This window comes from Convolutriloba macropyga, chromosome 13, assembly GCF_964194025.1.
Source record: "Convolutriloba macropyga chromosome 13, txConMacr16.3, whole genome shotgun sequence".
NCBI classification, from domain to species: Eukaryota; Metazoa; Xenacoelomorpha; order Acoela; family Convolutidae; genus Convolutriloba; species Convolutriloba macropyga.
In genome coordinates this window covers 19,892,699-19,920,480 of record NC_134480.1, presented here as the reverse complement: position 1 = coordinate 19,920,480, position 27,782 = coordinate 19,892,699, and the positions used below count along the sequence as shown (strand labels likewise).

General features: G+C 37.4%; 1 protein-coding gene across 2 annotated transcripts in view; it reads left to right on the top strand.

The window, feature by feature from the left end:
- LOC142351441 (uncharacterized) overlaps window positions 1-27,782 on the top strand; it is a 51,783-nt gene that overhangs the window by 5,658 nt on the left and 18,343 nt on the right. Inside the window, exon 1 of one of the 2 annotated variants that reach the window (XR_012760963.1) lies at window positions 20,737-20,949. The exons of the other annotated variant lie outside the window; for it this stretch is intronic. The gene's annotated coding sequence lies outside the window, so the exon portion shown is untranslated. Of the gene's footprint in view, window positions 1-20,736; window positions 20,950-27,782 lie in introns of those variants that run through there. 2 annotated transcript variants of the gene reach the window in all.

The following is a 27,782-nucleotide window of genomic DNA, read 5'->3' as shown; positions in this document are numbered from 1 at the left end:
GTTTTTTTTCAATCTCTTAAATTTGCCCAATATTTTAGACAGTTCGATGTGATTTCCGCAATATTGTTTGTTTATGCGCTTCTTTTTTGTTAATTATTAGTTCAATATGTAAAACTTTTCCCCTGACTCCACTAGGTCTAAGAGAATTTTATCCGGAGAAAAATTTAAGTTCATTTGTCAAAAATCTTATGATGTCGTCAGAAACTGTAATCTCGCTCTATATTGCCAGATACCTTTGCTTATATAGAGAAATTAATTTTTTAACGGAAAAGATTGAATCAAAACTGTTCTATGAAGTTCTATGACTACAACTTTTTCATTGTTGATTGCTAGTTGCGATCTCACTTGATGCAACGGCTTTTCATTGAACAATTCAGGGCAATGCATGGAGTTTTTTAACTTGAAAAAATGTTTTTCACTTTTCTCCAAATTTTTTTCGTTTTCTATGAAGTTCTATGGCTACAACTTTTCCATAATTCTTTGTTCGCTTAAGACTCAATTTTTCAATTTTTTTTCAAGTTAGTTTTTTTGAAACATATTTTTTCCCTCCTTTTCATGATATAAAAAAACTTTGCATAAAAATTTTAATTCCATAAAACTCCCTTTTATGAAAATTCTATGACTACAACTTTTCATAGACGCCATAATATGAAGTTGTAATTTTATAACTTTTTGAATTATGGGGTCAACCCGGGTAGTATTGTGAAAATCGATTGCATAATCTTGCGAGATTATTTTCTGCCTCTGACTTGGTGGTTAAAATATGACTTCTGAACTTCTTTTGACCCGTCGTTATGAGTTTTGATAAGACACGAAGATAAAAGATGACAAAATGTGTTCATGTCTTATTTTTTATTGTTTTATTACTGCTAGATAATTTTGAAGTGAAGTGGTAAAATTTTTCATGGCATGTTTTCTAGTCATTGTTTCGTTTTACAATTTTACGGAGCATGAAAATAATCTTCGTCTCGCGCGCAAATTCAAAATATTTAAACGGTGCTCAAAAATCTCATTTGTGTAATTGCTCTCGCTTTTCAACAATTTATCACTTGAATGAACTTTAATTAAGAGAACAGTTTTCGATAAAGTAAGTAAAACTCTTTACAAATTCGTTTCATTGGTTAAAATCAAAAGCTTTACAAGTTGCTTTATTGCGTTCAGAAGATACGGAATACTTTAATTTTGTAAATTAATTAAGCCGAGTCTTTGTTGAACTGTTTTCAACTCTTTGGTAGTAAAATACAATTTTAGGATGCACAGCTTTTCTATGATAAAGGTACTGAACAAAATTTACTAAGCATTGACACGAAAAAAGTTCACGTTTAAAGAGCGAGAGATGAATTAAACGAATGATTATACCCCTAACTCACATTCAAGGTAATCAATTTAATCATATTCAAAGATGCAGAAACATTGACAATTTAAAATATTTAAAAATAATAATAAAGAAACGTTCCCCATACTAAAATATGAGGTTGCTTTTTCCGAAAAAGGCAAATTATCGAGGATCGGGGATATGCGCTTTCAAATATGTTTCCGAACCCTCTCATCTTCGTGCTCTGCTCAATTTTTAAAATAATGCAATGAGAGTAACCTTTCCAATTGCAAAGTTTATTCCGCAATTTTGAAATTGATTGCAAATAATGTTCCCAAAAAGTCCCAAACGTGTTCGCAACTCAACATCGTATCTCAGGGAAGAGCAAAAAATTCAGAATTATCATAGTAACCATCTTTTTTATATCATTATATTATTATCTTCTTTTGCTGTCTCCTGAAATGTTTTTCACTTGTTCATTATGGAACAAAATTTAGGATAATCATGAACGAATGAGCTCCAGAATTTAAAAATGCAGATTTAAATGTTTGCATCCCTAGCTGGAAAAAGTTAATCTTGTAAGATCTTGCAACATTCTTGCGAAACAAGGTAAATCTTTTAAGAATCTGGTTAAAAAATCCTGTACGAATCTTGTATGTTAATAAGCGCAATTTCCGAAAAAAATGAAAGTGAGAAAATATCTTTACTTGAATTTCAATCTCACGACAAGTGTTCAATCTTTTTATTTTGACTTGCAATTCTGCGACGATTGTTGAACATCCTAATTTTTATTTGAAGCCTTGCGACGATGGTATCGAGTGAAGAAAAGATCAGCAAGTAAATGAGCAACGCGCTATTCAAATGAAGCTATAGAACTACCCAAGAAAAGTTTAAATTAACGTAAAATACGTCTTAATATACATTGAAAACTCGGAAAAATTTTATTTAAAATAATATGTTTGAGCCTCTTAACATAATCAATTGATTGCGCTCCTCTTAGGCTTTATAATTTTATGTTTTAAAAATGTATCGTGGCCGATCCTAGAGTGGGACCTGCCGAAGACTTGAGCTAGATTTGCCGTTTTTGATGCAGATTGCTTTTCGCCAAAACGTTGTGTGATCGAGAAATTTTGCATACTTTGATGCTTACTGCTTTCAAGTTCCAAAAAACTGAATTTTATCAGCTTTATTTTCGGTGCCGCGAATGCATCAAAAATCAAAATAAAAACTAATTGAACAGTGAACTCTCGATATATCCAAATTCCGTATGAACTTGAACTATCACCTCTATTATTTCCTCTTTTCATTTTAGAATCTCGTTGTTGCATCTTCTTTGCTATCTTATTCCTTTCTCATGGTGCACATTCCACTCAACCATACAGTCTTAATATTTTCGATCGGTTCGAACGTTAAACGTTGCACATTATATTGATTGTTCGGAACGACAAGGAGCTCGTTTACTTAGATTTTTGTCAACATTTACGAACAAGAAAACAATTACCAGAAGCGGTCAATGAGTCGATTGCTGAATCCACTTTATTCGACGCGTTTTCTCTAGACGGCTACTCCAAGGGGGTTTTCAGGCATTAGTTCTATCTGGACGATTTCAATTGGTAGAACAACCCATCGGGTATTGTGTCAGATTTGATGAGAAATAATCACCCGTTTCCATCTGTTAATCACCCAGATGTAGGTGTGAGAAGACAGAGCGGGCTGCCAGAGAAGGGTTTCTATGCCATCTTTCTATTCGCCGAGATCTTCCTGTACAAACCGGAACCCCATTTTCACGAGGCAATCCAGACAACGTCCAATGAATTGGTCGAGGTGTCGCTGACAGTCAGTGGAGACGAAACTCGATTTGCATTAATAATTGATTGGAACAAGGAAATAGATTTACAAAACTGCAACTGTAAGACTCAAGCAAAAAGTAATTTATTTGCTGTTAATTTGATTATCGTATTCGTTGAGCCCCCAAAATACTAATCTAGTTGAGCCCCCAAAATACTGTTTTATAAAAATCAGAAAATTTAGAAAACTTTGGCCGAAGTTAAGAGTTGATCAAATCCGTTGTAAAATTTCAAAAAGTCTTAAATTGCGAAAAAAGTTTGAAAAAATTGACAAAAATTGAAAAATCTCCGCTTTACTCTAGAAAGCAGATCTGAGTATTTAAGATTGCAATACTTTAACAACGCATTAGATTGCAGATCCAATTTTTGCATATAAAATATTCCAATTGGAAAGAAATCAAGTTTGGTAAAGATTTTTTAAGTTTTGCAAAAAAATCAGAACTCCGCTCTGATTTAATTTAGAATTGCGCTCATTCTTGGAAATTTTTTCGATAACCAGACAGAAACTCAATAATGGCCAAAGCTCAAATCAAGTGTGTTGTAAAAAAATTTGATGTTTTTTAATACTTTGCTGCCAGTTCACTGCATCACGCCCGAAAAACTTTGCCTCAAGCGTTACAAGGCCATTATAAAAAAAAGGATTTACGCATTATCTCGTCTGAGTTTTAATACTATTGCTGTGAAGGTGCGAAAAACTGCTCAGTTTCAAGAGAGTCATTTTTTTCATGATAAAAAGCGCCTAGTTAAATGGCATGATGTGAACAATTCACTTTCAAGTTATCTCAGAAACAATATTAAGCCTTTAACACATTCGCAGCTGATTGCAGTGCATGAAAGGTATCAGGAGCGCATAGAACCTATAATATACGGCCCATGGAGGGAACTCCTGATATTTGAAATCAGCTTAAGCTTAGTACTCTAATGACAATCCATATAGTGTAAAACATTGTGTTTACACGTAAACAGAAAGATACTAGTTTACTTAAATAGTACAGATCATTACATCAAAAACTTGCGCTTGAGCTGAAAAACCTCACTGGAGTGATTGCGCATAAGAACAACTTCCGGTCCTTAATCTCAGGCTCCCGACGGAAAAAACTCTAAGAATTGTCGGAAAACGCTTTCTAACTGCCTTGCGTTTGAGAAGGCGGACCTTTCTGAAACCATGCGTAACCTGAATGTTTCCTAGCTTTGCGTTGTTGTTGGTTGCACTCGCTTGTTAGCGTTTTGACTTAGTTTACTCACAAGTTATGGGTTAGTTTGTGGTTCGTTTTCTTCACTAGTGCTTTACTAAACGTTTTGTTCTCCCCATCTTTTGAATTTTTCACTACCGTCCGTCTTCCGCAGGTCACGTGCTTTCATTTTTTCGTTTTCCATTTATTGTTCTTTACGCTTTTGCTGTGGCTTCCTTCTTTTCCCATTTTATTTGTTGTTTGATTTAGTATGTTGCGTTTTGCTGTAATAATTTTTTTGTTAGTAAGCTGGTTGATTGTTTAGACGTGTTGCCTTCTAGGGTGTGACTTAAATTTTTCCTGGAGTTACGGCTGGTTTCTTGCGTGACTTCAACTATACTAGTTTGTTATTTTTTAATGATCGCTTGTTTATTTCTGGTAGTATGCTCTTTTGTTGTCTCGGTTTGGTTAATTACTAGGTTGTGACTTAAGTTTATTTTGGAGTTACGGGTAATAAGTTTCTTGTCTTTCTCGACATTTCCAGTTCACTAATTGTTGCCGTAAATTTCTTTTATGTTGATAGATTGAGCCCCATAATGTTTTTTGGTAGTTTTCTGGCAGTAGCTTCTCTCCTTCTTTCGAGGTTCTGACTTGAGTTTGTTCTGGAGCTACCACTACTTTCCTTGGTTGAGTTTGTGGTTGTCGTCTGCTAGCACAGTTCCTCCTTCCATCTTGCTCGTTTCTTCCTTGTTACGTGCCGGTTTCCCATTTCGTTGCGCGTTGCTTGCTCGACATTTTCATTACGCCCATACCGTTACCCGTTTTGTCGTGCGCTATTTGCCAGACGTCCCGTCCTAATCGCGTTTCGTTGCGCGCTGTTCGCCTGGCGTTTCCATCTCGTCCTTCTCGTTTTCCCTCCGCATCATGCGCCCCTAGCTGGTTTCTGTTGAGTCAGTTACCTCTCCCACCTGGTGTGCATAGTTTGTTCAACGTTTCCTTTCCCTCCGCCCCGTTCCCCTTTGCGCCGTTCGTACCTCGTTCGGCGTCTCTCCCGTCCGTCCCGTTCCCCGTTCATCACGCATTGGGCTACCGTACCTTTCCTTTTCTTTTGCCGAGTACTTTGTACTCGACGAAGATTTTACTGATTGGCGGTTTGCTGCGCAAACCGTCATAGGAGGGTTCGGTTTGGCCAATCTATGTTGTGTTTGCTTGCAAGGGAACCATTGTAGTACTACGGAAGTAAACTTTTAAATCCTGTTTTGATAAGATCATGGCAGCTTTTCAGGAAAAGTTCAAGAAATTTTGAAATACGAGGGCAAATTAGAGTCTGAGCTTAGTAACGTCTATAGCGACATCAACAATTCTTTTGATAGGCAGGACAGGAAACTTATGATTGAACGTTTGATTTTAAAATGCAAAGAAGCCTGCACCAGTGTAATTGCGAAAAATGAGGATCTCTTCGATCTTGCGCATAAGTCTGAAGATCCGGAGGTCGTCTTTAATAACCTAGAGCAATGGTTAGAGACTATAAGTAAAAGATATGACAAAATTATTGCTGCTGCTGCTGCTCGAGGTCCAATGGTTCTGTCCAAGAAAAAGAGAGAGCGGAGCAGTATCCATCTCACCTTTCAAAATCAGGATCCTGTTTGACTTCCTCAGAAAAATCTAGCCAGCGTCAACCTGAATTATTACTGTCAAAACTTAAAATGGAGGAACTTGAAAAAAAAACACGAGGCAGAGCTGAGCATTGCAAAGCGGAGCCGTGAAATTTTAAAAAGCAATTGCGAGAAGTAGAAATTCAGCAGCTTGAGGAAGAACATTGCAAGCAGTTGGCTGCTGCAGCCCTTGAAGGAATTGAGTTGATGACAAAATCATCAGCCAGCGGTTTCGACACAGGTAAACTGAGCGAACTCTTTACTGAAAGAAACACGGTGAAGAGCAAGAAACTTGTTCAAGATTGGGTCATTTCATCACCAACCGGGAATTTGGCAGATATTGCGATTGAACCATTATTGCATCTTTCTGGTTCGATTACTCAATCAAATCAAGCCAATGTTTTTGGTGCTTCTTCAGCTCAACTCTTAATTTGTATCCTGATGTCCCAAAACACATGGTCAATTTGAGGCTATAATCAACAACCTCACTGTCAATAGGTCAAACGAGACTGGAAATAGGAATCTTGTAGTTGATAAGGCACGTCTTGAAACTAACGTGAAGAACAGCAAGGGCCTCAATATACGCCTCAATCACCATCATTTCCGGTATGCCGGCACAAATAAACACCCCGTACACTGCCCGACAGCTATCTCAGACAAACATGCATTTCATTGTCTGCAGTTCGACGACCCATTAGTTCGCAGCTCAAGCATGCCGGGAAAGTAGAACTTGATCAGCCTTCCCCGTTTACCACCATTAAATGCACTTGCAAATGATCAACTAGCCCTTAGTCAGACATGAGCTCACAAAACTGCGCCCTACGTTCTATTACCGGTCTTTTACCCCAGAGCCCCACAACTCCCGTTAATTACACACGCATTTCGTTCCGCTCTCCCACCACTAAAAACAACAACACCACCAGCACTCCCATTAAATTTCAATAATATCGTGGCAAATAATGCCAATCAGTTAACACACTCTCCGACTGCAGAGAACATTTCTTCTCCCACAAATAAAATAGTACCACTTTTCATTTATTCACCGGCCCCAGAGCGGAAGTACATGACCCTTAGTTCTGCCCCTAACCCAAGCTGCTCTTTTTTTGCCTTACGCATACGCCTGAATATTTCCGGCATCAGACCCATCCGATGCCATCCCACTTGTTGGTACCTCAGTAAACTGAAACAACACACCGCTGGCCCCGTTCTAAACTCACGTTACATCATGCAACCGCATACCTTAGTTCCTCAACTGATACCGCCGCAACCTTTGTCACTCTCGACGTTCCTCCAACGTATGGAGCTACCGTTCCAAACCCGTTCAGTTTGGGTGGTCCACAGCATCACACACCATCGTCTCTTTCTTTGGACTCCGAGGATTTGATAAATTGGCGGCCGCAATCACTAGTAAGAAGAACGATTGACTTCCCGAGCGGAAATTGTGACAGTACAATGGTGACCCTCCGCAGTAGCATCAATGGTTTGGGCAATTTAAAAGCGCCATAGACTCAAAGACACCGACTGATGATGTCAAGCTGACTAACTTCTAGTAGCTGGAAAAGCAGGAATAATGTACAAAGACGCACTTAGGACACTTGGATAAAAATTTGGCCTGCCACAGGCAGACTTCAGTGCACATTTAGACAAACTGAGCTCCTTCCCACCACTAAAGACATTGGGGTCTTGTTGGGGTCTTTAAGTATTTTTTTCAAACGACGCTGACTTTAAGAGCGCCTCGTTACTTAATACAGCAGTCCAAAAATTGCCGCCCAATATGAAAGAGTTAGGGTAACTCTTTATGATCCAGAAACATTGTGTAAAGCCGACACTCCTCGATTTCAACGATTGGTTGAATCAAAACGCCGAAGCAAATGCTTTAACGAAACAAACATCAATAAATGCAAGAACTCAGTAAAGAAGACCAAAATTGCCTCAAGGACATTCGCCGCCATTACACAGCAAAAAGCACTGTAACTGCAAGAGCATCACCCTCTGTTCGTTGCATCCTTTGTAAAAGAAATCACCGCATCATGTGTCAGGTATCTAATGAAAAGTCTCCCACTCAGCAAGCGAAGCTAGTGGTCGAAGCAAAACTGTGCTTCTCATGTTTGGGGGAAAACACATGTTACGGCGGTGCCAAAATCCGAGGACAAAATCCGTAGAACCTGATCAGCCTTCCCCGTTTACCACCATTAAATGCACTTGCAAATGATCAACTAGCCCTTAGTCAGACATAAGCTCACAAAACTGCGCCCTGCGTTCTATTACCGGTCTTTTAGCCCAGAGCCCCTTAACTCCCGTTAATTACACACGCATTTCGTTCCGCTCCCCCACCACTAAAAACAACAACACCACCAGCACTCCCATTAAATGTCAATAATATCGTGGCAAATAATGCCAATCAGTTAACGCCCTCTCCGACTGCAGAGAACATTTCTTCTCCCACAATTAAATTAGTACCACTTTTCATTTATTCACCGGCCCCAGAGCGGAAGTACATGACCCTTAGTTGTGCCCCTAACCCAAGCTGCTCTCGTTTTGCCTTACCCATACGCCTGAATATTTCCAGCATCAGTCCCATTCGATGCCATCCCACTTGTCGGTACCTCAGTCAATCTAAACTCACGTTACATCATGCAACCGATTACCGTAGTTCCTCAACTGATACAGCCGCAATCTTTGTCACTCCCAAAGTTCCTCCAACGTATGGAGCTACCGTTCCAAGCCCGTTCAGTTTGGGTGGTCCACAGCATCACACGCCATCGTCTCTTTCTTTGGACTCCGAGGATTTGATAAATTGGCGGCCGCAATCACTAGTAAGAAGAACGATTCACTTCCCGAGCGGAAATTGTGACAGTACAATGGTGACCCTCCGCAGTGGCATCAATGGTTTGGGCAATTTAAAAGCGCCATAGACTCAAAGACACCGACTGATGATGTCAAGCTGACTAACTTCTAGTAGCTGGAAAAGCAGGAATAATGTACAAAGATGCACTTAGGACACTTGGATAAAAATTTGGCCTGCCACAGGCAGACTTCAGTGCACATTTAGACAAACTGAGCTCCTTCCCACCACTAAAGACATTGGGGTCTTGTTGGGGTCTTTAAGTATTTTTTTCAAACGACGCTGACTTTAAGAGCGCCTCGTTACTTAATACAGCAGTCCAAAAATTGCCGCCCAATATGAAAGAGTTAGGGTAACTCTTTATGATCCAGAAACATTGTGTAAAGCCGACACTCCTCGATTTCAACGATTGGTTGAATCAAAACGCCGAAGCAAATGCTTTAACGAAACAAACATCAATAAATGCAAGAACTCAGTAAAGAAGACCAAAATTGCCTCAAGGACATTCGCCGCCATTACACAGCAAAAAGCACTGTAACTGCAAGAGCATCACCCTCTGTTCGTTGCATCCTTTGTAAAAGAAATCACCGCATCATGTGTCAGGTATCTAATGAAAAGTCTCCCACTCAGCAAGCGAAGCTAGTGGTCGAAGCAAAACTGTGCTTCTCATGTTTGGGGGAAAACACATGTTACGGCGGTGCCAAAATCCGAGGACAAAATCCGTAGAACCTGATCAGCCTTCCCCGTTTACCACCATTAAATGCACTTGCAAATGATCAACTAGCCCTTAGTCAGACATAAGCTCACAAAACTGCGCCCTGCGTTCTATTACCGGTCTTTTAGCCCAGAGCCCCTTAACTCCCGTTAATTACACACGCATTTCGTTCCGCTCCCCCACCACTAAAAACAACAACACCACCAGCACTCCCATTAAATGTCAATAATATCGTGGCAAATAATGCCAATCAGTTAACGCCCTCTCCGACTGCAGAGAACATTTCTTCTCCCACAATTAAATTAGTACCACTTTTCATTTATTCACCGGCCCCAGAGCGGAAGTACATGACCCTTAGTTGTGCCCCTAACCCAAGCTGCTCTCGTTTTGCCTTACCCATACGCCTGAATATTTCCGGCATCAGTCCCATTCGATGCCATCCCACTTGTCGGTACCTCAGTCAATCTAAACTCACGTTACATCATGCAACCGATTACCGTAGTTCCTCAACTGATACCGCCGCAACCTTTGTCACTCCCAACGTTCCTCCAACGTATGGAACTACCGTTCCAAACCCGTTCAGTTTGGGTGGTCCACAGCATCACACACCATCGTCTCTTTCTTTGGACTCCGAGGATTTGATAAATTGGCGGCCGCAATCACTAGTAAGAAGAACGATTCACTTCCCGAGCGGAAATTGTGACAGTACAATGGTGACCCTCCGCAGTGGCATCAATGGTTTGGGCAATTTAAAAACGCCATAGACTCAAAGACACCGACTGATGATGTCAAGCTGACTAACTTCTAGTAGCTGGAAAAGCAGGAATAATATACAAAGATGCACTTAGGACACTTGGATAAAAATTTGGCCTGCCACAGGCAGATTTCAGTGCACATTTAGACAAACTGAGCTCCTTCCCACCACTAAAGACATTGGGGTCTTGTTGGGGTCTTTAGATATTTTTCAAACGACGCTGACTTTAAGAGCGCCTCGTTACTTAATACAGCAGTCCAAAAATTGCCACCCAATATGAAAGAGTTAGGGTCACTCTTTATGATCCAGAAACATTGTGTAAAGCCGACACTCCTCGATTTCAACGATTGGTTGAATCAAAACAACGAAGCGAATGCTTTAACGAAACAAACATCAATAAATGCAAGAACTCAGTAACGAAGACCAAAGTTGCCTCAAGGACATTCGCCGCCATTACACAGCAAAAAGCACTGTAACTGCAAGAGCATCACCCTCTGTTCGTTGCATCCTTTGTAAAAGAAATCACCGCATCATGTGTCAGGTATCTAATGAAAATTCTCCCACTCAGCAAGCGAAACTAGTGGTCGAAGCAAAACTGTGCTTCTTATGTTTGGGGGAAAACACATGTTACGGTGGTGCCAAAATCCGAGGACATTTAGGAAAGATGGTTGCAACAGTTCCCATAACACACTTCTTCATAGAGATGGGAGAGTTTATCCACCGAAATCCCCTTCAAACAACAACATTAAAATATTGCGGGCGCAAGTCAAAGTAAACCTTCTTGTGGGCAACAATCGATAGGGACCACTTCAATGTCATCTGTCAGTAATGTGAATGGCCTCCTTCGGGTAAAGATACCACGGCTTGAGTTTTGTGAGATACCGCTTGCGCTAACGCTTGGGTGTCCAATAGCCTTGCTTCCAAATGTACCTGGTTTGCACTGTACAGCATTGAAACTGACAGTCAAGGTTATAAATACCTAGAAGGTTTTTGACACTAAATTGAATGAACTGACTGTAAAAGCTCGCGACAACCAAGCTTTAAAAAATTTTGAATGTAAACGCACGAGCCCAGGAAATTGTTGAAAAGACTACAGTGCACAATAAAAAAAATTACGATGTCGGGACAATTACTTCTCAGTGCTAGTTCAATTAAAATCTTCGGAAAAGCACAAAAACCTTCATTTAAGGGAAAAATATTCCAATACCATCAACGAAGAGCCCACGATGGAGAAAGTCTCTACGAACGTGAGTGTTACCTTCTGCACCATCCGGTTGTTAACCCAAAAAAGCCGGGAAAGGTTCGTAGGGCTCTAAATGGGGCTTCTAAATTCCATGACGCATCTTTTAACAAGTCGCTACTAACAGTACATGATTTGCTATAAAACCTCATATAGGTACCCAAACAGTTAAGACAACATCCATTTGCCGTATCAGCCGACATCGAGGGATTGTTCCTCGAAGTGGGAGTATTACCATGTGATAAGCCATCTTTACGCTTTTCGTGGCGGGAGGACCTCAGTGGTAAATCAGTAAACACGTCTCACTTTTGGGGCAAAAGACTCGCCCACCTTGGCTAACTATGCACTAAAGTGCACGGCACGTGATAACGCCAAACGGTATCGTGAAGCCGCGAAATCTGTCCTTGAAAATACCTACATGGACGATTAGTTTGATTCAGTAGAATCCACCAAGAAGGCCCTAATCAGTTCGAAGGAATTGGTACATTTTCTCTATCTAGATGGGTTTCAGCTAACTAAGTTTGTAAGCAATGTGCCAGATCTGTCTGACCAAATGGATGAGTCCCCTCAATCTACTCAGCCAAATATCATTGTTTCATCCAAAGAAGAATCAAGTAATGGCTTGGGTTTAGATTAGATCACAACAACAATACTCAGGCTTTGAGCAGGGTTACTAAGGGAACCATCACAGAGAGTTTAACACAACGCTTGGTTTTAAGTCTTGTGTCAAATGTCTACAACCTTATTAGTCTTGTTTCATCGTTTACTGTACGTGCCCGTTTAACCTTGAACGACATTTGGCGTGTCAATGGACAAAATAGGGATGATGATATACACAGACACATTTTATTCATTCTTTGAATAGTGTGCCGAACCATCTAGGATCACTAAACCAAGAAGTTTTTTTCGTTCAAACATCTTGATCTCCACGTGTTTAGTGATAGCTCGCAAGACGTGTTCAGTGCTGTAGATTGTCTTCGGGCTCAGGTAAGTTGCAGTTCCGGAGAGATAAAAACAGATCTGGCGCTCGTCCTCGGCAACACCTGCGTTGCACCTATGGAGGTGATGACCGTTCCCAAGTTGGAAGTGCTATTCACTCTGCTCGCTGCATGCTTAAAAAATAAAATTTGTCGAGCATCGACCGCTACTGTAGATAGAGTCTACATGTGGACAGATAAAAAAATTGTTTTGCGGTGTCTGAATTCAAACAACAAACACCCCACATTTATTGCAAATAGTGTAATGGAATACACCAGCGTTGATCAATCAAACCGTGTCTCCACTTTTATTGATCTGGCAACTTCCGGCACGCGTGATATGTCCGCTTAGGTTTCGCAATCAAGTGAATGGGTGATGGGCCTTGATGTCTTGAGAACCAAGCAATTCCCTTTCGTGCCAAATACTGACATTGTCGATAACATCAAGCTTGGCGGTATAACCGAGGTATAAGATGATGACTCCATCTTACTATTTAGCTGCATCAGCAACCAAGCTCGCTAAGGAACAAAGCATTTATCTAAAATGTTTGATAAGTTCAGTTCTTATCAAAAACTACTTCGTGTTACCGCATACGTGCTGCGTCTTTTATCATATCACTAAAGTCACTGTACTGCAGACGGCAACATAATGGATCCTATTGAGCTTGACGAAGCCGAGCGTTATCTCAAGTACTCTGATTAGGAAGAGTCCACTAGTGCCGAAAGAAAGGAACTTCTTGACAACAAATCCGTGAAGAACAGCAGGCGTGTTGCTCTATTTACATCATTTCTCTGGCCTCATGTTTTAATTGGTTCTTTCGGTTGACTCTGACAGCTAGCAGAAATTGACTTTGTCACCGGACATCATATCGTGCTGGATGCGCGTAATATATTTGTTCAACAGTTTCTGCGGCAAACTTACTTAAAAAACCATCATCAGGGTATTGATTACTTACAATCAAAGGTACAGGAACCTTATGCCATCCTTAACTTACCTTCTTCATTGCGTTCCATCAATTCGAAGTGCATCTTTTGCAGGAAGTTTCGTTCGGCAACCATTCAATCAATTATGACAGAACTCCCAAAGGCGAGACTTGCATAACAGTCTCTTCCCTTAACCAACACCGGGGTTTAATACTTTGGCCCATTCTACACTACCATTACTCAGACTACCAGAAGAGGTGGGGATCTCTCGTCACTTGTCTGACTAATCGTGCTGTCCATATTGAAGTTGTTCCGTACATGGACACTAGTTCTCGTGTAATTGGACTCGAGAGGTTTGTCTCGCCCAGGGCTAAACCCGCTATGATTTGGTCAGATAATGGCGCGAACATTATGGGAGAGGAGAAATAGCACCTTGAATGCTTTGAAAAACGGATCACGCTCAATATCGCCGCTGAAATTGTGCATAAGGGCTTCAATTAGAGGTTCAATCTGCCCAGTGCGCCACACCAAGGTGTCACCTGGGAGACGTTGGTCTGTTGTTTTAAGAGAGTACTGTATACCATTCTGGGTAAACGTCGCATCTCAGATGAGGTTTTGAAGGTTTTGAACACTGTTTTGTGCCTAGCTGATTACGCACTGAACGCACGTCCGTCAACGACCTTAAGGGCCTACCCCTCCAACCTAGGTGCAATAACACCCGATTTTTTCCCACTTTGTTACCAAGCAACCGGAGTTCCGTCAATTGTTGGCGTTGACGACTTCAATCATCGTAAGCGGTACGCCCGTGCACACTCGTACTCCAATCCAATTTGGGCACGTCGGCTTAAAGAATTTGTACCTGCTCTGAGCCAAAGGTCTACGTGTCAGACGCCTGCTGAACAGCACCTCAAGGTCGGTGATTTAGTTTGGATAGTTGAAATAAGCAACCCTAGGGGTTACTATTCCACTGTTCGGATTCAAGAACTCCGGTACGGTACAGATAGCTTCGCCCTCTCTGCAGTCATGCCTCAGTCATTCGGATCTCTCGTGCGTCTACTCGTTAAGCTTGTATCAATCCTCCCAGCAACCTCTGTCGGGCCGAAGGATGTTGCTAGGTACAAAAGCGCAATTTCCGAAAAAAGAATGTATGTGAGGAAATATTTTTACTTGATTTGCAATTTTACGACGACTGTTCATTATTTTTGACTTGCAATTCTGCGACGACTGTTGAACATCCTGATTTTTGTTTGAAACAATGCGACGATGGTATTGAATAAAGAAAAGATCAGCAAGTAAATGAACAACGCACTATCCAATTAAAGCTATAGAACTAACCGAGAAAAAAAATATAAATGCACATAAAATACGTTTTAGTACACATAAAGAACTCTGAAAAAGCTCGTTTATCGTAATTTCGTCCATCGCTCCTTTTAGGCTTATTAATTTTATGTTTCAAAACTCTATCGTGACCGATCTGGCTAAGACTGGGACCTGCCTAAGACTTAAGCTCGATTTGCCGTTTTTGATGCAGTTTGCTATTTGCCAAAAAACGTTATGTGATGGAGTTGCTTGCCTTGATGCTTTGATGCGTAATGCATTCAATTTCAGAAAGAGTGAATTTTATCAGCTCTATTGTATGAAAATAGTACAGTTGTAAAATCTTATTTTGTAAAATATGTAATATAATTGGACAGCATAACAGTTAGGTTAAATGTTTACGTAATAAGGATGTCAGTATACCAATGCGTCATTTAATATTAAAAAAACATAATAATCCTCGGGGGCTGTTCATATGTACTTGTAAATTTAAAATGAAATTAAGAAGAACCAATATGTCTTTTGTCAGTTTTTCGATCGAAAAGGAAGCCATCTAAATTTATTTAAAATTATGCTTTAAAATCAAAGCTCTTGCTCGGGAGGGCAACCTATTCCACCTCTCAACGCTTTTAATATCTTAGATTTGTTACTCCATTTCCTTTTTTTTTTAAAAAAAATAAGTTGTTTTGTTGGTAGTTTTTGTTTATTTCTTTGGTGGCTGGCAAAATTTTTAAGGTTTTGAGAATGAACGCATCAAACTATGCCGCTTTTTGCTAGCAATGCTTTTGTGAGGTGTAAAAACGATTTAGCATTAACAACTGGGCCAAATTTAAAAATGATTTAGCGTTAACAACTGGACCAAGGATGCTTAAGATAGCTCACATTTACTAAGTCTGAGAGATGGCCTTGAGGAAGTGTGAGAAAATTATTTTTAAAATGTGTGATCAATTCTGATTGAGCCGGTTACCTAGACAAAAGGGGGAGTACCATTTGGAACTGTCGTAGTTTTGACAACAACTCAGGAGGAGTTAGTTGGTCTAGTAAACTGCAAAAGTTTGTTTCTACCTCAGCCGTTGAAGTGAAAAGTAAGGCAGCAGTGAGATGGAGCTAAAAGGCGTTCCAGTTAGAACATCTTAAGGAGCTGGACGCTAAGTTTGAACAACTAATACTGGTCTTTGTTGATAATCATTCTTGTTTTGTTCTAAGTAAAATTTTTTGAAACTTGGCTAATCTTAAAATTTTTTTAATGAAAAGCTCAGTTTGTTCAGAACATAGTCGGGAATTGATTGTTAGAGCAAAACTACTGCCCACCTGGACGACACTTTACCAGATGAATTAGGCAGAACCAAATATCAGTTTTGCAATGTTGTCCTCGGTTAAAACACTGAATTTGATAGCTGGGTTGTTGAAACTTTATATTAATAATAGTTTCAAAGAGATGTAGTTCACGCTCACTTAATTGCTTACAATTGTTTATTTTAGACTTCTTGAATTGAGCTTGGTGTCTTCATAAGTAATTTTGAAGAGAGATTGTTCACACTTTCTCTTTGTTGATTTGTGTTTTTTCTAATCCTCCATGTATCAAATTTTATTGTGTGAAATAATGATCATTCATTTAATTAGTTAGGTAAGATGGTGATTTTACCCACACGATGTCGCAATGTCAACACTATCAATTAAAAAAGGGTAATAGCATCCTTGTTTTTATAAAGAATAAAATTGTGCCTGCTATTCACTTGAGTCTTCTTCAAATTTAAATAAAATTGATTATAAATTTCATCTCTGCAAGCCCGGAACAGATAGGTAGGTCTCAATTGAAATCTGTCAACTTGAAGAAAGCTACACGACAGAGACACAGAGGGCTGTTAACTTTGAGGCAATGTTTTATTCAAGATAATGCAGCCTCGATAGTGATCATGAAAAATTTTTAACCAAATTTTTACTCTCACCATCAAAATGATAGGGATTTTGAGTATATCTTTGAGCCTCCGAGTTGTCAAAACAGATTTTTTGTCTTTGCTTCTCATCCATTTTCATGCTTTGAGTTGGTACTGAATACCAGTGACTATTTGTTCCGACCCCACTTTTCTGGGGAGGAACTATATACTCAACTGGTTTTTTTTTGTTCGGACAATTTTGGCGATCGATATATTCGTCGTAGAGAAATGTGAGTGGTATAAATAAAAAACTCAAGAATTTGATGTTAAAAAGATTTTTTTTCAATTTCGTTTTTTTTTCGAGGAGTTATCGAGGAGTGAAGTTTTCTAAGAACACAGGATATTTGGCATGATTTTGTTCACTTTTAGTGTAATTTGTCTTCAAATTAAGGTTTCTTTAAATACAAATATTAACTCAAAATTACATTTCACGCAACAAACTTAACCCTATTTTGAGTTTCTAATAGAAGAAAGGCCACAAAAAGACTAATTCGTGTTAACTATAAAAAAGTTGAATTCTTTTTTGAGAGCTTTTTTTAGAAAACTTTTCATATTTTTTTGTATTCTTAAGTCACCTAAAATTTAGTCAATTTTCCTATCAAAGTTCCATTAGTGACAAGAAGATCCTCATTTACAATCAAATGAAGCCCAACGAACAAAATATTCTTTTTTAAGGAATCGGTCATGTTTTTTTCGGCTTGGACTCTGAGTTTTCGTTCATTTTAAATGAAATTTTGATTTTCTTTCTGAGATCTTTCTAATTTTTTGGAGTCTTTTGACATAGTCTCATTGACTAAAAGTGAAATAGGTTTCGTAGAGAGCTTTAAGTGTTACTATCTAGTGCTTTGAGAGGAAAGCTAATGGCTGTAAAGACTTTGAAAATGATTTTTTTGAAAAAAATATCAACGTTGACCAAACAAAAACCTATGTTTGTGATTTTTAAGTCAGTATCAGCAATGATAGGACCGTCCTCATTTCTACTGCAACCATAAATAGTCTGGTTAGCGGTTTTTGCTTCTAACTATGGCATATATGACTTCAATGCCACAAGAATTCAATAAAAATTTAAAGAACATTTGGATAATTTTGTATTATTGGTTCCTCTTGATATCATATCATATTATCCTAATATTGAAAGCCTCCATTCACTTGAAGAAGACGTTCAATGGATGATGGATAAACATTTCAGAGAAATGCTTAAGGTTTAGACGGCTTCGACACTTTCTTCTCGCACTTTTCTACTGAATCTTTTGATTTTGCCTGTTTTTGTTGTTGTTTTCATAGTCAAAAGACTTATTTTGTTGTCTTACTGACTACCTATGCATGGAAAATATTTGATTCTTCCCATCCAGGTGTACCTGAGTGTATTGTTGACTCCCGTTGAAGGGAATTGAATTTTATGGCTGTTAAGATTTTAAAAAACAGTTTTCCGAATTTTTTTCTGTACAACAGTCAATCTTAAACTTATTTTCGTGCACAGTAAGTCAATCTCAGTAATGGTTGGACTCCTTTGTTTAACATAATTAAATCTAATTAGCGGGTTTTTATCTTCTAACTATTGGTTTCATTACTTCAATGCAATAAGATTTCAAAAATTTTTTTTTACTTGTTTTGATTTTTTTTATTATTGGTTTCTCCTGATTTCTTATCACGTTATCCTGATACTGATAGCTCCCATTGCCTTAGAGAAACGTTCAGTGAATCGTAGCTAAAGTTTCCAGAGAAAAGCTTATGGTTTGAATGGCTTCGACACTTTCTTCTCGCATTTTTCTAATGAGTTTTTGGATTTTGCCTCTATTTGTTGTTGTTATCAGGGTCAATTTCCTATTGTAATGTATTTTTGAAAAATTTTGAATAACAAACTTCAGTTTAGTCCCATGGAGGCAAAACCTAGCATTTTTATTAGCTTCCGTTGAAAGCTATTGAATTTAATGGCGTTGAAACTACACGTTTCTCAAAATTTTTGTGGTTTAAATGTATTTGTTCACATTTGTCGACTTTTGAAGTCAAACTGTTTAAAAAGGAATCACATTGCTTTTAAACAATTATTTGGAAATAGAAAAATTTTTACTGAAAAGTTTTTAATGAACGCTTTGACACTTTTCGTTCATTTTTTTTAGTTTGCAGTTTTTGCCTGTTCTTTTTCAGTTTTCCGTTAAAAGCTTACAGGTCTTATAAGCTTGTAATTAGGGATTGCATAATTGATGCTACAAAAAGAAGTCAGTCTATAGCGAATAATCTTTAAGTTTATGATAATATACACTTTCAGGGCTTTCATTTATTTTTCAACTTTTCCAGTTTTTGTTGTTCTTTTCGTCAACTTGTGACTTATTCTCATCATTTAGAGGTCCATTCCTTTTATTTCAAAATTAATATGATTACTGTTATTAGGTCGTAACTGGGGGGAGGTTTTGTTCGTTGGGAATTAAGCGTTTTCTTAAAACTCTTTGTGAGTGGTGTATTTGTGTTTTCTCTTCTTATAGCACATTCGCGTAATAACAGATCCCAATGATTTTCAAAAATGGCCCACATGTACTTTTTTTTATTCTTTCAGTATAATTTTAGCTAATTTATTATAAATAAAAATTGAAATAAGAGTACGTAATATGCAGATATACGCTAAAGATTTTAATGGCTTCAGTAATTTGTGTTTTCGCAATGTTTGTAATTTGTTGTTTGTAATTTTTTCTGCATCTTTAGTCGGTTCCTATGGCTTAGTCTATCCAAAGACAGGTCCTATTGTTTTCATAATGAATTTTTAGAATTGAAATGAAAAAGTTAAACGACTTAATTTATTTTTAGACTTGTGAAAATAATTGGTTTAAAGATATGTTTATTGATTTTTGAATTTAGCATCATCATTTCTTCTTTTTGTGGACTTGCTACCTAGTCTCATTATATAAACTGTTCATCTGCTGTATAGTTAGGAAAAACCATATTTGTGCAGTTATGATTTCATCTGATTGCATTTTGACGTTGTTAATAGGTGCTTTGAAATGTAGATATTGAGTATTTGCCGTGAAATTTTTGTTTTCATTTTTGTGTTGTTTTTTGTTTGAGCTTTATTTTTATGTTTTTATTTCTTGTAGTCGTTTTATTCGCAGATCTCGTGAGCACTGTAATGAGGCATGGTATTAATTAATCCAAGTAGTAGTTAGGATTTGTAACGATTTTTTTAAACTCAAACCTCTATTTTTGTTACCGCTTCATTTTGTTTGACAACTTACTCAAAATTGTAGATGAGCTCGGGTCGGCGGAACATCATGTGCGAATGCACAATAACGAGCATCCTTGTTGAGTACAACGTTCCAGCGTCTCCTTTTGAAATTCAATTAAGATACAGTTAAGAGTTCCCTCATTAAAAGGTTCATTGTGTTATTCGATTGACTGTACCCGATTAATTGATATCCTCCCCCCGTATTTCCAATGTCCAATAGTTTAAAAGAGTTTGACTGATCAACAAATTGTGCACTGAAATCACTTGAATATTAATAATATTTATCACTTTAAATCGCCAGAAAGAATGACGTCAAATTGCATAAGCAAGTTATTTGTGGCGATTAAATTCGCAATTAATTTGAATTACTTGTTTGCTGAAAAATTCTCAAAATCAATTCTTTTAATGAACTTTCACAGCGACAAAAAACTAGAGACTGCATTAAAGTTAACGTACTTTCGGCTGTATTTGATAAATCGTTGAAAATGTGAACAAAAATTTTTTATATCATTTCACGCATAGGTCAAATTCCGGTGAAAGATCTGAAGTTTTGCAGAAACTGAAGTTCATGATTTTAAGTTATCATTTTCAATATAAATAGACTGATATTTTCTATCTTTTTTCCTGCCGTGCATTTAAATGCGCGTACGTATTCGCATACAAATACACGTTTAAGCTTGTCTTATACAATTTTATTAAACGTAGCTTATGCCGAACCTTGTGCCTTTGAAAAATAAACAAGTCAGATTTTGTAAAAATTAATTTTTGGCAACAATTCCATCTTTGGCTAACAATTAAAACTGATTAATATAGAGAATACATTTAGTCATGGTTAATATTATTCATCACAAAACAAAGATCAAAAGCGTGATTTTTGCCAACGTTTGTTGAATAGTAACTTCATTATCAGTGTGTGCAGTAGAAACATGGTCATTTTAATCATATATTTTTAGTTCTACTCCTCTTAGAGAGTTCATTTTTTGTTGTCTCAACGGATCGGCAAAATGATTACCCATTTCGCAGTCACCTTTTCGGTGAGTCTTTTATTGCCGCTGATTTCTTTTCATCTATCCATTTATTTTAGGAGTGAACTATCACACTTTTGTGCATATAAAGATACACCAAGGCCCAATTTTTTTGAACTAATTCTGCATATAAAGAAAAACGTCCCGTTATTTCACAAGCTGAATTACGTAATCAGCTGTTACCCCTAGGGTTAACAAGGATTGGTATTATGCGTCTGTAAATTAAACAAGGCGGCTCGGTAATGTGCGATTGCACATAAGGTTCCGACCCCGCTCATCCACAATTTTGGCATAATTGTCTACCAAATGAGGAACAGATGGAAAAACACAAAAAATTCAAACATTTTTTAAAAAAAAACTGGTGTATGAAGGAAAAGATAGCCTCCAAAACAAATAACTCAGTGGAGTAAAAAATGATGCATTAGATTGATGAGATATGCCGATATTAAGAAAGCAAGCGAAGACGAACGCGCAAAATCAAACAACAAACATTAATTACATCAAAAAATTTAAGTAGTATACTAAAATGCACGTATTGTCACGGGGGGGGGGGGGGGGGACGTCCCCCCCCGTGACAAATCCTGCATAACGTTTTGTCACGGCTGGGGACGTCCCCACCCGTGACAAATCGTGCGGTACATTTTTGAGGTCGAAAAATTTTGTCTCTCAATTTTGCCGGGGACAAAAACTTGTAAAATTTTCTCAAATTTGTGGGGGACAAAAACTTGTAAAATTTTTGTCAATTTTGTGCGGTGAGAAAAACTTTGCGAATTTGTTCGGTGGGCAAAAACTTACGATTTTTCCAGCTATTTTGTTCGGGGAATAAAAACTTGTTAAAATTTCACAGTTTTCTGGAATTATTGAAAAACTTGTGAAAATTTTGCAATTTTTGGGGGTCCCTTAAGTTGGTTTTAAAATTTGAAAATTCTTAAACCCTTTTTTAGTCATAAAGACTATTCATGGGTTTTCAAAAGACAGAAAATTTACCAACCTTAACACTATTTCAATCTCTTCATAAGTTTTATGTAATATAACTACATTTAAACCAAAATGGTGTCAAATTTTGGTGGTTTTGATCCAACATCTGGTTTTGATCCAACATCTGGTTTTAAACATCATAGTTTTATTGCCCATATGTTATCCCAGATTAGTGAGTGTGGGCAGATTAGAAAACCAATAAAATTTAAGTGCCAGGGCTCCAAATTGAGAATTATTGTGTCTGATAAGAAATTTGCAGCGTCCAAGGTGAAAAGAACGCAACTTTGCAGAAAATGAGAAGAAATATACGTATGAAATGGACAAAACAAATGCTCGAAACTATATGAAATGTTCCAAAAAAGTACTGAAAAATTGTTTGAAAATGTGCGGTAAAGCAATTCATATACCACAATTGTATGACGGGAGAGTTAAAAATCGAGAAAAAAGTAGTGTTTTTTTAGAGTAAAAATTGTTGTTTTTGAACAATTTTATGCAAAATACTTCCTCAAAAAGCAATTCCATTATGCACAAACTGTTTTGCATTGTAAATGACAACAAGTGCAGACCGGTAAATTGTGTAAAACAAGGTGTTTGAGGGACAATGCAAATGTGATCACGTGTATAGTGTAAAACTTGTGGAAAACTATAAAAATGACAAAATTTTAACGGGAAAAACTGATGTCCGACTGAAACTTACTGCGTAACTTAGGCAAAATGATAGAATGAGCAGTCTATTTCCCTTAAATACTTAAGAAAACTAACTTCTATTTTTTTGTGAATGATATTCTAATTTTTTCTTTACATTAATAAACAGTTTTCCTGTTCTGTTTTTGTTCTCCAAAAATCTTCATAGCACTAACAATAACTTAACTAAAGCTGTATGTCTGGAGTGTTTATCAATTCTTATCTAATCTGCACGTGTTTTTTCCGACCTGTGATTGGCTGAAAGCTGACTGAAAATTAATTTTAGACTGGTGCACATGACAAAATATGTTTTTGATTTTTGTTTGTTTTGCAAGTTTTGGTCTAGGCTTTTGTGATTGGTTGGCCGAGTTTTAGGAATTATTATGTCTGCTACTTGTGCCAACACATGTCTTTCATTTCCATAAGCAATTCAGTGTGGTCGTCTCAGCTTCTCTGATTGGTCAGTCGGGTTTAGGGTTTATTACTGTCTTGCACATGTTTGAACACGTATTGTTTTATTATCAAAGACAAGGTGTGGTCTCTTTTATTACCACAGGCGTTCAGTGTGGTCGTCTCCGCTTCTCTGATTGGTCAGTTGAGTTTAGCCTCTATTATCGTCTTGCACGTGTTTGAACACGTATTGTTTTATTATTAAAGACAAAGTGTGGTCTCTTTTATTACCATAAGCAATTCAGTGTGGTCGTCTCCGCTTCTTTGATTGGTCAGCCGAGTTTAGCCTTTATTTTTGTCTTGCACGTGTTTGAACACGTATTGTTTTTTATCAAAGACAAGGTGTGGTCTCTTTTATTACCATAAGCAATTCAGTGTGGTCGTCTCCGCTTCTCTGAATGGTCAGTCGAGTTTAAGCTTTATCACCGTCTTGCACGTGTTTGAACGCGTGTTGTTTTATTATCAAAGACAAGGTGTGGTCACAAGTTCGAGTTTGTATATAAAAAGAAAGTAGTATGTCGTCGTCTCAAGATTACTTTGATTTTTATCACGATATTGCATGTTCAATAGAATGTGTATACTGTTTACTGTGTATGAGATAAAAGTGGAGTGGAAGCAAGAATTCAATTTCAAGTGGAAGAATGTGCGTTGAGACAAAAAAAGAAAGAAATATTAGGCTATATAACACGGAACAAACAATACTAACAAAATAGTTTTCACACTAGAAGATCTCAGAAACAAAAGAAGCAATGTCTTTAAATGAGTATTAGAAGTTGATATCAAGCTTTCGTTTCTTTGGAGCAAAACAAAGGCTCAGTGGTGGCGTCTCGAGACTGCTGCTGGCAATTATGGAAACTTCCGCTACCTTGGGAGTTAAGGGAGTTGGCGTTGAGTCTGGTAGAGGAGAATTTGACCGACTTGTAATGTCTGGGCTTTCGGGGCTTTTTGGAATCTGCCAGAAACTATCATTAATTTCCAGGTCCCTGCAATAGCCCTCCTGATTTTCGTATAGAGGAATCTCTTTGATATCATAGTCGTAAAGAATTTTCCTAACATTTTCATCAATCGTCTCTGGATTGAAAAAAAATTCTCTTACGTAGCCGGTAACATGATCGATCGTGTACTGTGCTCCTTTCATCAGTGCATTTTCAAATCTGAATGATTGGATGTAGTCGAAAATTACAATTGGTAGCGCCATGTGGTTAATTCTAATCCACTCGTTGTCCCACAACTCTTGTTTAACAATAACGACTTTCTCTTTTTTGTAAGTTTCATATGCTATTGTTCTCAAATCGGGATTGGCCTCCTCTTTCAGAATAATTGCCACCGAGGACATGTTCAAATTTTGAAGACAATGCTGCAATTAATGATTTGTTGTGGTAATTTGTCAGGTCGTGAAAACTTTTGGTCAGCTTTTCTATATAATCAAAAGATAAAACAATTTGTTCTAAGACTTAAGAATTTTGTATAAGTCTTGTTTTGAGAATAATAAGATTGTTATCAATAGTGGAGAAAGACAAAAAGAAATGAGGAAAGACTGTGAAGAGAGTTTGCAAACAATTTTCATTTTGTTGTAGAGCAAAGATTTGGATTTTGTGAGCAACCAAACACTATGCAAGAATTGAAAGAAAATGATTATTTGCGTTCAATTGTTTTTGCTACATGTTTAGGCGTGTTGCTTCTAAGAATAGCTCAAAAACATACTTGTCACGTAGAGCATAATAGTTTTATATATTTGGTTTTTATCTTAGCCAATAAGAAAACAGCAATAATTATACTTGTCACGTAGAGCATAATAGTTGGATATATTTGGTTTTTATCTTAGCCAATCAAAATACAGCAAAATTTTGAAATTTAACCTTAGTTCTAGTAAGGCGAAAGGAGGGTGACTACACAGTATACGAATGCGTTGTTCTATGTCTTATCATAACCAATTGGAGAATTCTTGGACAAACAAAAACAACATGCAGTCAGCATTGCGGTTATTGGTTCTTAGTGTTTAAAACTATAAAATTCAAAACCCGATAATTAGTCTGTCGCTATTATAAGAATGACAAAATCTTATTCACTCTTTGTTTAGAGATTGTTAATAAAAATTGTTTTAGACTCTTCAGCGAAAAGCATTAAAAACTTTGTTAAGTTGCAGTTTGGTAAGTGAGAAAAAAAGACTTGGCATGCGTTTTGATCAACCAGTTCTTTGTAGAAACTGTTTGGAAAACATTCACGATAAACACTTATCCATTTCTACATCTTATCCTGAAAAATCAGTAAGATTAAACTATTTCCTGGCAGCAAGTGAATATTTTAGTGAGTTGGACTGCTTTGATTATGATATTGCTCTAAAGTTGCGTTCATATGGAGGTCTAATTGGCATCGACAATTCATCTCTCGACAAGTATCTAAAAAGTATCAAAAATTTTACGTTTGCACGCTATTTTACACGACGCAGGAGGTTTCATACACGAAATATATAACCAAGGACCTGGTTACTCTTATATGCTTCCGTGGAAAAGCAGCAACTGTTTTAGCGGGCATTTGTCGGGAATATTATTCTGCTTATATCTAAAGATTTTTCATCCGTTAATTTTTCACTTATTGGAATGCTGAGCAGCAAAACGGTTGTGTTAGTTGTTGAAGGTTTTCGTCACAGAAAAGAAAAATTTTTTGTTAAACAGTTTGGAATTTGTACTGAAGACTACCTTGACTGCGTGTCATTTTTACCACCAACAAGTTATAGTGAGTTAACAGCTCAACAAAAGCAAACTTTCAGTTGGTTGAGTAGAAATTTGCACGGTATTGATTGGGACATAGGAAATTATCCCTATATTTATCTAACACAAATAATTCAAAGCGTTCGCTTGCGGAATCCTGGTGCAATATACTACGCCAAGGGAGCGGAAAAAGTTAAGTTTTTGTCAGAATTGCTTGAATGTCCTGTTATTGATCTGAATTCATTTGAGTGTCCTTCGATATCTGTGAACTATTTTACACAAAATTGTCAAAATCATTCAAAGGGCAAAAACATTTTCAAGAAACATTGTGCAAAAGAAAAAGCCATTTTCTATTTCAACTGGTTAACCAATGAGAGAGGAATTGACGAAAGTGGAGGCACCGTTGTCACCGAGTTCAACAATTTGTGCCTTGATTACGGGGGACGAGAATCTGAGTCTTTCAATTTCCAAAGACGAAACCATGAAAACCGGAAATCAGTTTTTACAGAGAAAAGTTAAATTGTTGCTGACTGAGGACGAAATTCGCTCATTCACTCGTTTAGTGTATTATATTGAACCTTTTCTTCAGTGGAGAAAGCAGAATGTCAAAAAATCAACCCAGAGTCTGTCCTCCGAAACTCTTACTGATGTCGAAGCACCCGGTTGGTGAGGAAATTGACAAAAACGATCCTTCACTGCCAAAAGAGATTCAACTCTTGGTGAAGGAAGAAAGGGTGCACAAAATTGTTAATTATAACAAAACTGAGAGACTCTCTGAGTGCTTCATGGTTCATATGAAAGACTTTCTAACTGAGTTTAATTGCTATGAGTTGTTTAATGTAATCTGATACCCAATTGATACTTTTTTAAAAAGTTTTTATTTTTTGTTGAGATGGAGGGAGTAACAGTCGATCAAGTTGACGCTGTTGTAGAGGAAAATTATTTTGAAAAATAAAGTAGCAGCAAATCGTCTCGGAAATTTTGTAACCAAACAACTTTGCCACGCTCGGAAGTTGTATTTTTTGTGCAAATGTTTGTTATTTTACTAATAATATCACTTTGTATTGTGAAGTTAACCGTGTTAAAACCAAATTGTGGAGAGACCTCAGTTTGGATATCCAAATTGTCAAGTTTAGTTGGATACATTTTATCAAATCCAAGACTATGAATAAAATTATATCTACGCAAGATAGAGTCTTCATGGCCGTTGTAGGGCCCTCAGGTTGTTGCAAAACACAGTTAATTTTCAAAATGTTGAGTGGAAACACATTTTACCCAAAATTTAACCACATTATATTTTTATACCGAGAAATGCAACAAATATACGCCAAAATGGAGCAGAAACTTGGAGTTGTTTTTAAAAAGTATGCCAATTTAGAATTTTTGAATAACCTTGAAAACTGTCTTTTGATAATCGACGACTCGTGATTTGATAGTGATGTTATACTGGTTCTAAGTGAATGCCGTCACAATGTCTTGCTGGATCATGTTAGAGTGAAAATAAGAGACTTAGAAAAATACAGACACAAATTTGAAAGTGTTCTCAAGAAAAAGTCATGAATGGATAAATGACGAGCGCTTTTTCTAACAAAAACCGGTTTCAAATTGATTCAACTCATTATAAAATTTTGTTTCATCCATTTGAGTTAAACCATGTCAACTGCTGAAGAGTTTATTTTGATTCCCAAAAATCAATATACGAAAGAGCAACCATATTCCTCACAAATTCTAAATGATCCCAGAGTTCAGCATAGAGGTATTCAATTTTCGTTTTTGAACCGTATGCGACCAAATGAAAACACTAATAAAGAGTACCAGGAAATTTTAGATACAAGGGAAACAATTGATCCCACTGAGTTGTCAAAAGGGAAAGCAGACAAAATTCTTCAAAATCTTAACGATTTAGCGCCAGCGAATTTCACCAAGACGGAGAAAATAGTTAGCCTCATTAAAGAGTCAAAAAAAATGTTATAGACGAAAATGAAAATTTCATTGTTGACGGAACAGCAACAGGAATAA